The sequence below is a fragment of the Panulirus ornatus genome, chromosome 8, assembly GCF_036320965.1.
Source record: "Panulirus ornatus isolate Po-2019 chromosome 8, ASM3632096v1, whole genome shotgun sequence".
NCBI classification, from domain to species: Eukaryota; Metazoa; Arthropoda; class Malacostraca; order Decapoda; family Palinuridae; genus Panulirus; species Panulirus ornatus.
This window is the reverse complement of record NC_092231.1, coordinates 51,734,867-51,735,766: the sequence shown is the minus strand read 5'-3', so window position 1 is coordinate 51,735,766 and position 900 is coordinate 51,734,867.

Genomic DNA, 900 nt, shown 5'->3' with positions numbered 1-900 from the left:
AAATGCATTATAATCGCCATAATGAAATCATCCTCTCATGAAAATGTAGCCACCTTACCATTTTGGTTTCCATTACAATGTAGCCACAGTAATAAAAGATTTACCAAGACAGTACTGAAACCATAACAATATAGCATATCATGGCAATGTAGTCACCTGATAATTTAATCAAAATGACAATTTCTCCTCTATAATGACATATCCTCAAGGGCAATATCAACACCATTAAAAAAGCTTCTATGAAAATACAGTCACTATGACATTATAAATATCAGGATAAAAATAGTCACCATGAAAATATAGTTATCATGGCAATATAGCCACTATGACATTATAGTCATAATGACAATATAGTCGCTGTGACAATATTGTCACCATGATGATATGATTATCATGATGATATATCGATTATGACAAATTATGCAAGAGTTAAATAATGACAATATATCACCTATAGAAAAAGATCACCTTGCCAATATAGCTAAGGTGACGATATGTACATCATAGCAATGTAACTGATATGAAAAGATAGCCAAAATGACGGTATGTTCATAATGACAATACTGCCACTATGAAAATATGTTCCCCAACTGCCACTATGAAAATATGTTCCCCAACTGCCACTATGAAAATATGTTCCCCATGACACTATAGCTACACTGACAATAAAGCCATATTCACATAAGAGTAACATTGAAAATACAGCTACATTGTCATGGTGACCATATTGGCATGGTGGCTCTATTGTTATTTCAATTAATGCCATCCTAACTACATTATCTTGTTCGCTATAATTACTTGCTGGCTATATTGCTATGGTTGATTTTGTCGTTGGGAATATATTATGTCATTAACTACAATTTTGTTTTAATCGTATGATCATAATAATAATATTATCAT